Below are 11,098 nucleotides of genomic sequence, written 5' to 3' on the forward strand. Positions count from 1 at the left end.
GTTCCTTGTTTCCTTGAACCAGGCGCACGAGCGCTTGCGATGGTGCTGTACATGAACTATCTGGTGATGATATGGTCTAAGGGAGGGTCATGGGGTCACCCTGGAAGATGGTACTTACTGAGGGGTATGGAATTGAAGGTGGTACAATTTGTTCGCTTTCAGGTGCATGGTGCTGCCACCTCTTTTAGATTAAGTGCTGCCATCTGGGCGACAAGGAAGATTAGGTTAGTGCCGCCATCTGCCGTGAGGTGTTACGCATTGGTTTCCTTGAACTGCATGGTGCTGCCACCTGCATTGAGTTAGGTGCTGCCATCTGGGCGATAAGATGATAGCCTGGTTAGTGATGCCATGTGCCATGAGGTGTTACGCATTTGTTCAGGTTGAACTGTATGGTTCTGCCACCTGCATTGAGTTAGGTGCTGCCATCTGGGCGATAAGATGATGGCCTGGTTAGTGATGCCATGTGCCATGAGGTGTTACGCATTTGTTCAGGTTGAACTGTATGGTTCTGCCACCTGCATTGAGTTAGGTGCTGCCATCTGGGCGATAAGAAGATAGCCTGGTTAATGGTACCCTCTGCCATGAGGTGTGACGTGTTTCCCGTATTGTTCTGCCATCTGCGGGCGTAGTGTACTGATGGTATGTTAGGTGATAGGGAAGAGTAGTGAGATGATGTAGTTAAGACAAAGGGGGATATGTTGAACGTTGCTGTTGAAATTCACCTGTGGTTGGGAGGGAGTGGGTTGCGTTGTGTTTTAGGGTAGGTGTGCGGTAGGACAGGATGCGTGGAACTGTGCAATTTGTGCGTCACAGAAATAACGCGTTAAGTGGATTTTGTTCGTGATGAACCAGGGTAGAATGGGTTCATGGGCTCTGAGAATGTGACAAACACGTTTAGAAATTTTGGTGGTGTGTTGAGGGTTTTGGTGGTGTGTTGAGGGTCCCGACGGTTTTTGGGAGAATGGTTTCGGAATGGTGAGGCGTAGCAACGGCCAATCTGTCATAGTTGTAAACAATTCAGTAGGAAAGTGTTTGGCATGTACATGTACTTTGGAAGGTCGCTAACCTGTGGCAGGTGAAAGTGAGGGTGTGGCTTGTGTGAAGGTCATTTATAAGTAATGCTTTAATCTGATCCAACAACGGTGTGTTAGACAAAGCCATACATCTTTGAAATGTTGTCTTAGGTAGCACAATAGCTGAATGAAGGAATCACATAGACTTGACCTGTTTTGTTGCTGGGGGGGTTATTGTATTGGATGGTTTGTGCCGATCATGTCTAGCTCATAAGTAGGAGCAACGGCATTACACATGCTCTATGGATTTGTTATAGATCAGAATAGGTGATGAAATGATGAAATGACCGAGGTCAACATTTCGTTTCGGGAAGACACTTGGAAAGGAAAAAGGAACTTAGAAAGTTTGCTTAGATACGGTTATCTTGGTTCTGTAGGCGCTTTGGAAACTAACGTGAGATTTCACCTTGTGGGAAGGCCAAGGTGAGCCGAGTGAAGCGAGGAGCTTACGAACAATGGAGGCGCGAACGAGGGGTGGTGTTTGCCGAACTGCCGGTTTGACGCGTAAGGTTTGATGTTTCGTAGATGCAGTGGGCCGGAGGGAGTGTGGTGCAGATGACAGTAGAGTGCAGGTAATTGCAATGCAAATTGGGGGGCGAGGAGACCAGCCCACCAGAGGAGTGTGGTGCAGATGACAGTAGAGTGCAGGTAATTGCAATGCAAATTGGGGGGCGAGGAGACCAGCCCTTCCCCCCTCCCGCCCGGGGAGCTTCGAGTTCGGTCGGCCGCGGCCCCCCCCCGTTGGCTGGGGCCGCGTCCCCGGGCGGTTATTAGCGGCAGACTCATTTAATATAACCAGTAGTGGTGCGCACACGCGAGAAAAAGCCCCACGTCGCGTTCACAATAGCGCCGCATGGGCAATGGAGGCTATCTGCCACATTGAAAATACCAGAATGTCCGCACCAGATGTGGGCCTATGACCCTATGCAATGAAATGACCAAAGGATGTTGAGATATTAATTCGTGAAGACTTTATAGTGGTAAGACAACCATTCATCGGCGGCGCCATCTTTTCACGGAGAGGACAATGATTAACGTATGATATGCACAACAGATGGTTTTAATGTATTGGACAAGAAAGGAGGAAAACATGTCATATTCATTTCAAACACATGACATTTGTCCAAAAACAACAACGAAATCGAAAATAGGGAACATTACAAAATATCTTTCACAACATGCCTACTCGTAGTATAAACATGACTTGGATACACAGACATTTCATTGTTCTTGCGTAAGCGTCATTTACGGCGCGAGTGTGGCATATCCCCCCACCCCCGCTGCTCGTTTAACATCCCCTCTCGTTGCGGGCATTTCAGTTTCAAACATCTCACTTTGAATACACTTTGGCTTGTATGTATCGTTGCATTCAGAGCACGGCTTAGTGTCTGTGCAGACGTACGGCACGTTGTGTGGTGTCGGCAATAGGAGTGTAGTTTCCTGTTTAGTTAAGGGGGTTTCAGCCCCCATCAACTTGGGCTCCAGCTAGCGCCAACTACAGAACCTGCCCACGGTTGAGTCACTCCACCCCTTCACCTCTGCGAAACTCACTTCACTGCCCCCTCCGTTCTCGTCTTGCCCTATGACGCTCCGGTCCAGCTACGTGTGCTTTCGTCCAGCCTGTTCTCTTTACGTCACCTTTGGTTACTCGGTTAGTCCCGTCTAGCCAAATCATGGTCCTTCACTCATTGTCTTATGTCGTCTTGCCTCGCCTGCTCCTGTCCGATTCTATCTGGTCACGTCTGGTCTGGTCTGGTCTGGTCTGGTCTGGTCTGGTCTGGTCTGGTCTGGTGTGTTGGTGACGTGCTGGGGTCTCCAGCGGACCATGCCGCAGATGAGGGCCACCGGCGTTGCTGAAAGCTGCTGGAGAACACAGGCCGTTCTGCCGGCTCAGGCCGTTCTGCTGGAGAACACAGGCCGTTCTGCTGGCTCAGGCCGTTCTGCTGGCTCTTTGATTGTCCTCACGGTACGTGTTTATAATGTGACGTCAGTGTTGGCTCTTTGTTACCGCCTCACGCCTGGCTGCACCTCTGCAGTCATTGGGCTAGGAGAGGGGTCGGCCTGGCCCAGCTGGTCTGCGCCGCTACTTACTACTTACCTTAAGTGGGGTCTAGTCGCGGCGATGTTCAGTACTTCAGTGCAGCCGGCACGTACCCCAGCCAGCTCACCTGGCTCGTTCCTGCTCTGCAGTTGTGTGTGTGTGTGTGTGTACGTGCAGTGTAACGGCTCTTCTTCTTCGTCCCGAGCTCGGATGTATCGACCGCGCCGCAGTTCGACCGAGGTTTGCCGCCGTCGCCGTCGCCGCCGCCGCCGCCGCCGCTGGCGGCTAGCCGCCCGGCCCAGGCTGGCACCACCCTGCGACGTTCGAGGAAAGCTGCCGAATTTTCCACTGATTTACGATGCCTCACTGGCAGTGAATCTCACATTTCGGAGCAAACAAATCCTTCGAGGTCATCTACGAAATCACAACCGACTGACTGCGAAACGATTTCCCCTCCATGTGCACTTCCTCCTCCGGTCACTAGCAGTCTACTTTCTTGATTTGGAGTGTCCCAGTGGGTTGACTTGTACACTGGATACTTGCCGGATATCCTTCCGAAGACCCGGTGACCGTCGGCTGATGGTGGGTCAAGGGGCTGCAGAAGGACGCATCATGTATCGGTCCGCTCCCTCACCCGGAAGGCCACTAGACAATGGTGGTGTTTGACCGATATGGAAACCCTCATGCACTCAGGGGGTCACCATCAGCGGAACATCTCAATTACATTTCAGGTCCTTGCCCTGCAAACGGAGCCCATTACAACGATCCCCAGCCGATTATTCGGGCCACATGGACCGTCAATGGGGTCCGTGATCAACCCTTGGGAGGGGGAGGGGGAGGGAGCCTTGGAGCCTTGGCCCCGCCTTGGGAGGGGGAGGGAGCATTTCCCTGTGCCCCTGCCCGTTTGCATGACTGACGTGCGTGCCCACCGATTTCCATTGATCTTCCATTCACGTAGATTTCGCGCCCTGCTTATGCTGTCAGTCTGTAGGAGCGTCGAACACTTCTAACAAGCTTGTATTACCTCGACGCATGCACGTAGATGGTCCGAAGCGCGCGCCGTGACAGTGATTCATTTCTTTCGGCAGGCGACCACAACGATGGAACGCCAGCCAGCCATTCGAGCAGGGAGCAAGTTTCGTTTGTCAGTCTCACCTGGTGACGACGCTCTGCTCTGGCTGCACAGCGCTGCTGCACAGCCCAACCGGCCAGCCGACACAACACCCACAGATGTGGTACGTCACCCCTCAAATACCATGCCGCAGATGAATGCCCTGGCCACCATTTCTAGCCCACAACGACTGATCTGTAACCGCGGCACAGAGGGCTAGCAAGGAATTTCACAGCTGCCAGGACTTCGACCGTAAAGGATTCCAATGCTTCATAACTAGCGCAATCCAGCCACGTTCAACAGCACGCCACTGCCGGGACGTGCAGCGCCAGGTGCGGTGGGCAGGACACGTGGTGCCAGGTGCGGTTGGCCGGACACGGGGTGCCGCTCCTGGCTCCTCAGCTGCTGACGGTCTGCTGCTCGTGCTGCTCCTGACTCGTCGGCTGCTGACTGCCTGCCGCTCCTGACTCGTCAGCTGTTGAGCGCCTCACATTGCTGTGGAGAATCTCTGTTCTCGCCGAGTGCAGTGTGCAGACGCTGACGCCGTGTGCAGTCACTGCACGGAAGTGCAGTGGGGCCGCTGCACACCAAATGTAATGCTTCCTTCCCACGCAGTTGACGTGAAAAAGGTTCTTAGAAAACCAAGCAGCAGAATGCAAGGGAGGTGGACGTCCGCCCATGCGACATGCCTCTGCCTTCTCGGGCAGGAGGCGTACAGTAACCGCGCAGAAAGGGGACGTAACGCGGTCCTTTTTTAGCGCATGCCACCAAGCCTAATATCACATTCACTTGGCTCACACTTCTAATGAAACACAACACGTCGAGGAAAAAGGAAAAAGCGTCGTCCGCACCGCCACCGTCGCCGCCCGCGGCCGCTGTGGCCAACTGCTGGCTGGCGCGGTGGGTGCCACCACTGGGCGTGGCAGTGTTGATGCTTGTTTCATGAAATGTAACTAAAATTGCTCTCATGTGTACATAATGGCAAAAATGTGTAAGTGTCCTATACTGCGCTACACGGCTATACCATGCTACACTGTGCTAAACGGCTTTACTCTGTTATGCTGTGTTACACGGCTATACTGTGCCTTGCTGACTGAGACCCAGAGTGGAAGGCGGTAATTGCATCTTCAGTGCCTCGTTTTCATAAACAGACTTATCACTGAGCGCTTGGAGACGCATTTTACTCCATTTCCATGTATTTCGGGCAAGATATCAGCAGGCTGGATGACGAGGGCGCTGCGTCTGCCGTAGCTGAGGGTGGCGTCAGCGGCCAGCTACTGCAGCTACAGGCACCGACTGAGGCTCCGCGGGCCAGTCTGGGCCGTGGCGGAGCCGGACCTCCGGGTCCTGCTCAGCAGCGCCGCCTCCTGCTGGTCCAGCCGGACGCCGGGCCTCTCGGTAGGTATGCCCCGCCGTTTGAAGGCACCCAGAAACGCCGGGACCGCCACATGTGCCGCGGATATGTCTCCGCCACCGCCGGGATCAGCTGGCGACACAGGCGCCACCGCCGGGATCAGCTGGCGACACAGCCGCCACCGCCGGGATCAACTGGCGACACAGCCGCCACCGCCGGGATCAGCTGCTGCACCTGGCCACACGGGAACTCTTCTGCACGCTCTCTGGACCCAGAGCGCCTGCAGGTGCGGGCCACAGACGGACGTCACGCTGTGCTCGCTGCACGGCAGTGGTCAGCACTGGTCACCTGTCGTACATGACATCACGTTGGCATTTGTTAAGCACACTGCACCTGCCTACTCTGACACCACCGCGGGGTGGGTCTGGGCGGACCTGAGCCCGCCCCCAAATGGCACCAGCAGCGACAATATGTTACCAATTGCAAATTCACGTGACAGATTGATCAAATGGTACCTTTCTTCCCACACCACCCTCTGACTTACGAGGCAACGTCACCCCGCCTGCCTGACAAGGTGGTGTCACATCCTCTACCTGTGGAGGCAGCGCAGTGCGCAAGTGCACGTCAGCTGACGCTACATTGTTACAACATCAGCGGGTCCACTTCCCGTCTTCCCACATCCACTTCTTCATTCGCGGGTCCACTTCCGATGACAGCCGGGACATTGAAATGGACAGCCCGCAGACATACAGGATATTTCATCCAAATATCATTTCGACAACAGACACGGCAAACAGTAGAGAGGTTGACTCAAAATGAACGGCGCGCAACAGTCAGCCAGAAGTTGGCCAGCCAACCCGGCCCCTGCGTTAACGTCTATGCCCGTCACATGGCTGGGGCGGCTGGCGCACAGCACCATAAACAGTCATCACGTCATCTCGTGCCTGGCGGGCATCGGCCAGCATCGGCCACCTCGCCGACCAGCGCACGCCGTCAGAGCAGCGACACGCTGTCGCTGGCCAAAAGACAGCCGATTAAACACACGACTGGTGCGAACACATCTAGCCACGATCTAGCCACACATCTAGCATCTAGCCACGATCACGAAACACACATCTAGCCACGATCACGCCAGCACAATGCACGCCGAACAATGACAGCGGCTGGGCTAAGACCGGGCAGCAACGGTACTCACACAAATATTACAAGACAAGCGCCATACATGGACACTGCTTCCAACCGCACAGCGGCGCTGAACCTCTCACGTTTAGAAGACGTTACTGCACGTCAACCGGGTTGTAGAAGCCACCACGAACCCCACGCAGGAATGCTGCGAACTGGTCCAGGATGGCCTCCAGACCCACCAGCTGCCTTTGAGACTGGCATGGCGGCGTCCACCCTCTCGGCGTTTGCGTCGGCCTGTTGGAACTGCGGACGGTTTGCGATGTCACGCTGTCCACGCCGAAAGCCGACAACACGACAACAAGCCTCCCGTCTGCCTGACGGGAAGTGGACCCGCGGGTGTCGTAACAAAGTAACGACAACTGCCGTGCACTTGTACCGCCCGTCGGTGGCGCAGAACGGGCAACGCCGGCGGCACGTATTCGCTTGAACGCTGATACAACTGATACGGATACGTCTTGCCTGCCCGCAGGTGCTTGGCCTCCGCTGCCACGTGGGTGACCAGTTCGGCGGCTGCCGCGGCTTGGAGTTGATAAGGAGACGCGCGAGGGATAGACAGCCGGCCGTCCGGCAGACGTTCCGTCGGCTGGTGACGAACAGGCGCAGAAGCATCCGCGGAAGAAAACAGAGAGGACATGGTCAGAGGATCGCCCATCACGTGTGACGGCAGGTCAACATCAGCGGCCGGCGCCGACCCCGTGACAGGGCGGGACAAATCCGCCTTGCCGTGTTCATGCTTCCCGCCCATGATGAACAAGCGCGAAACGAAAACTACGCAACATCGTGTTCAGATAATGAGACAGAGAAAACGTATAGAAGACATATGCAAGCGAGGACGACCACCAAACGACCAGCAAAGTCGAAGACCAAACGGAACAACTCTCCTTGAAAAGAACCGCAGCAGGATAACAAAGGCACTAACTGCGCCCCTTCCATCTCAGGCGGAACAGTCTCTGTTACGCATCATCACCATCTGTCTCGCACACTAGATGTTGTAGCAGAGACCAGATCACTCGCTGTTTAAGAAATCGGACGCAAAACTACACCGAAACACGACAAATCGCGTCATATATCCCACGCAAAACGACACACGACCAGTGCCACGAAATGTAAAAGCCAGATAAACGGAAAGCGTCCAATCGTATCACCGGAGTTAAACGATTCAGTTCATGGCTATGGTTCGAATATATAATAGCATGTGTGCCATGGCGTCAGCGAAGGGTGCGGTGCACATCTCTCACCCAAGTGACTCGCACACAAACGGTAACTCAGTAAGTAAGGGAACGAGAAGATGCTACCAATCTGCCCATGGCCCAGCCTTCTCAGGCAGGTGTAACATCGCCTTCCCAGGCAGAGTGTGAACAGCTGTTTCTGCAGGAAGAGGTGTGTCGGTCCGTCTGCTGACATAGGGTGTTGCGCAGCGTTCATTGCGTCTGAGCTGCCAAGCCTAATATCACGTTTATTCTTACCACAGCCTTAAACGATGTCGAGAAAAGCGAGGGCACACCGTGAGGCGCGGCGCCAGAGGCGGCGGGTCCGCCGCCGGTGGCGCCTGGCTGTCGGCCAGAGCTCCCTCTGCTGGCAGAATTAAGGGCTGAGTAGTCACGTACAAAAACGGGAAATAAACATTGTGGACATAGAATGCGTCACACTGTAGGTAAATGATCAGAACAGACGACAACCACAGTGTAATAAATCGAACGTTTCGTATTGGTGACACCTTTGCTAACAGTCCATCGCATACAAAAATACGAGGAACGTAATCAAACAACATGCATATACAATGACAATAACAACTGCATCTCAAGTTCTACGATACACGGCTAGGAAAATTACAACACGTATACACAATGACAATAACAACTGCATGTCACATTCTACAATAGACGACTAGGAAAAACTTAAAGAAATCACGCCATTGAACACGCTTACCGTGCTCAATGGAAAAGTCGTCAAACACGGGGGCGACCAGGTGTACGGCGGCGGCCGTTCGTCAGCAGCCGGCTCTGTGAGCAAATAGGCACGCTTATGAAGCAACTAAAAAAAGCATACCAGCCAGCAATGGATGATCAGCAAACCCTTTAGATGAAAACATATCACATGTGCCATAAGTGTCGGCCATCGGATGTCTTGGCAGAATGAAAGGCTGACTAGTCGCATACCGAAAAACGGAATAAACATCGAAAACATAGAGCACCTGCTTTAAGGGCAATGACTATAACACATGAAAACAGCAGCGCATCAAACGAACCCTTCCTTTTTTAACAACTTTCCACTTGTCTAATGCACCCACAGCGTACAATACATATACCTCAATGAACATACACACAATAGTAAGTCAACGTACTGCTACCAGAGACGGTCAAAACATCGAAAGAAATAGTATCATCAGGCATGCTTACCGTACTCCATAGGCGAGTAGCTCTGTGGGAACATGGACAGGCTTAACAAACACGTCAATACAGAACAAAACACCCAAACCAAGAACAACCGATAACTACTCAGCAGGAAAACATGACATAATGCGACATCAGTGAGGCAGGCATGCACTAAAACGATAAACACCAAAACACAAGCACGGTAAACAGGCGAGGATGAATGACGAGGTTAAATGAATGCCTTCAAGGTTTAAATCATTGTGTAGCCTGCTAATGAACACACGATATATAAACGCACACAGAAAGAGGTGCGCAAAAGCTGTCGTCGGAGAACAACCGGCACGAGACAAGAGACAGAATTCTGATACACTTACCGCCGTCCATAGGCCCGGGAGGCGGGCTGAAAACGGAGACGAGCTGGGGGGGGGGGGGGGGGGAGGGGGAAGGCGACTGCGGCTCGTAAAGGGTCAACGACGCCTTCTCCTTCTTCTGGTGCTTCTGCCTCTTCTCCTTGCGTTGCTTCTTTTTCCTCTTCTCCAAGCCCCTGTCGGCCGAGTCAGCACAGTGGCGTCGTCGCTCAGTCAGCACGCTGCAGTGGCCGCTGCCAGGCTGCCAGCCGCTCCACCATGGCCTGAAAATTGCATGTCGTAAGCGAACGGTGACGGTGGTGCGACAGCCTGCACAATCGGCACGCCAGCTGTGGAGAGCGCTTATCGGCATGCGCAGCAGCCACGCCTGGAGGCCCAGGTTGTCGCTGCCGATGGCCACATAGGTAATCAACTGACGACAGGCACCGGATGACAGATTTAAGCGTCCCGGCTGTCATGGCGTGCGCTCGTTGCTGCCTCTGGAGTAAGCCGTTGGCCTCCCCCATGGCCAGCCGGGGACCGGCGAGGGTTGTCATAATGTGAGGCATCATGATGTGCTCAGTCCTGCGGCCTTGCGGCAGCGCCGGCAGCAGGAGACGGATCTGCAAACAGAGGCTGCATTACGCACTGCAATTATACGACAGCCGGCCGCCAGCCTCATGTCGCTCTGGCGATGCAGCCATATCCGTACCCGAGCAGCTATACCTTAAACAGCGACCCGTTGCGGCGAAAAACAATTGAATGCCTTTTATGTCAGAATCGCTTCGCATCCCTTAGTAAACACGCGATATAAGAAACGCATACAGAACAGCGCTTATGAAATGTCAACAGAACGGCCGTCATATAACAAGATAGAATCATCATACACCTACCGCACTACAGGAGTCCGTGCGGCGGGTTTGCAACCAGAGGCGAGCTGGGCAGCGGCGGCAGCGGGTCGTCACTGCAAACGATCTTCTTTCTCTTTTTCTCCTTCTTTAAGCACACGTTCTTCCCGTCCGGTCCGTCTGTGAACAAATAAGCGTGCTCTTGAAACAGGCAGGTACCAAACACAGCGGCCAGCAGCGCACAACCAATAAGTACCTTGCTTGAACACATGACATAACGGCACATCAGTCATACTTGCATGCAATTTACGCTGTACACATCACAAAACAGGCAACGCACACGAACGTGGTTAAATTACGGCTTTAAACAAATGCCTTCGAAGTTTGACTTTGAGCCGACCACGTCTTCCTGCCACCCCACCGGCAGGGCCGCATCGGAGGGCGGCACAATGTAGCCGCCGTCGGCCGGCAGGTCGTCCTCGTCGCTGCTGCTGCTGCTGCTGCTGCTGACTGGTGCTCTGCCGACGTCGTCGCCGCCGGGACACGCGTCGACTGGGGGGCTGCAGCCGGTGCTACTTGACTGGCCGGCGGCACGCAGCCGCTGCCGCTCGAGCCATGCCGGCGAGACGGGACGTTTTCCCCGTGACGTCAAAGACGTACACGCGACGAGCGGTGGCCACAGAGTGGGCCATTGCCGCGGCCACGTCCCTGCAACAGACACATTTGCATTCGGCCCCAGACATATGTCAGCTCGTAAAGCGCGG

General features: G+C 54.2%; 1 long non-coding RNA gene across 1 annotated transcript; it reads right to left on the reverse strand.

Moving 5' to 3' along the window:
• Positions 1 to 10,004: 10,004 nt before the first annotated feature.
• On the reverse strand, positions 10,005 to 10,868 carry LOC119112544 (uncharacterized). The gene is made up of 3 exons (XR_005095737.1): positions 10,756 to 10,868; positions 10,380 to 10,514; positions 10,005 to 10,109 (listed from the first exon to the last, which is right to left on the reverse strand). It is a non-coding gene; the product is annotated as an uncharacterized LOC119112544 (long non-coding RNA).
• Between the last annotated feature and the right edge of the window lie 230 nt (positions 10,869 to 11,098).

This window comes from Pollicipes pollicipes, unplaced genomic scaffold (assembly GCF_011947565.3).
Source record: "Pollicipes pollicipes isolate AB1234 unplaced genomic scaffold, Ppol_2.1 Scaffold_7261;HRSCAF=8764_pilon_pilon_pilon, whole genome shotgun sequence".
Lineage (NCBI taxonomy): Eukaryota > Metazoa > Arthropoda > Thecostraca > Pollicipedomorpha > Pollicipedidae > Pollicipes > Pollicipes pollicipes.